Genomic DNA, 924 nt, shown 5'->3' with positions numbered 1-924 from the left:
GGAGGGGGAGAGGGAGGAAGGGAAGGGGGAGGGAGGGAGGGAGAGAGGGAAGGGGGAGGGAGGGAAGATGGGAGGGAAGGAGGAAGGAATGAAAGAAAGGAAAAATAGAGGGAGGAAGAAAGGAAAAGAAAAAAGAGAAAATGTAAAACTACTTAGAGTGAAATCATGCCTAGTACTGGAAATAGACCTAACTTCTAGAGGCAAGTGATTCTGAATCTTGGAGGTAAACCTACAACTACTATTTGACTAAGCCAGGGCAACCTCTAACTACATTCTAAATATCTATCCCTATATTAACAGATAAGTAAAGTTTGTAACCCCTCATCAAAGAAAAAGATCATTGGAGAAAACTGGAACCTATCAAAATATAGAGACCATATGGCACAAAGCCCCAACTGATGCATCTACAACACAACTCTTGTACCTAAGACTCAGGCATCATTGCAGAAGTGAGAACCAGAGACACAAGAAGTTTGCTGTGAGATTGTCTCTCCTAGAAATATTAGAGAAGTTGTACCCATGAAGTATCACCAACATGGCTACCTAAACAAGGATTATACAAGAACAACAAAATCTTTTAGAGCTTCAATACTAGATGAAAGACACACAACTAAGTAATGCAGAGAGCAGGAGAAACAGTCTTTCCCAGAGAAGAACCCACAAATTGTTTATCCAATAACAAGTAGTGAGCCTTGAAATTGTATATATACAAGTAACATTATATTATCTGTGTAAGTTGTATTTATATATTTAGAATTATACACACATGTATAGTGTGTGTATGAGAGAGAGAGAGAGAGAGAGAGAGAGAGAGAGAGAGAAAGAGAGAGAGAGAGAGAAGGAGTGGGGAAGGTTGGGAGGAAGAAAGGGAAGGGGGAATGATATAATAATATTTTAATTTCAAAATTAAAACAAAACCCTTAG

Source organism: Mastomys coucha, unplaced genomic scaffold (genome assembly GCF_008632895.1).
Source record: "Mastomys coucha isolate ucsf_1 unplaced genomic scaffold, UCSF_Mcou_1 pScaffold3, whole genome shotgun sequence".
NCBI lineage: Eukaryota > Metazoa > Chordata > Mammalia > Rodentia > Muridae > Mastomys > Mastomys coucha.
Note: the sequence above shows the minus strand (reverse complement) of the source record.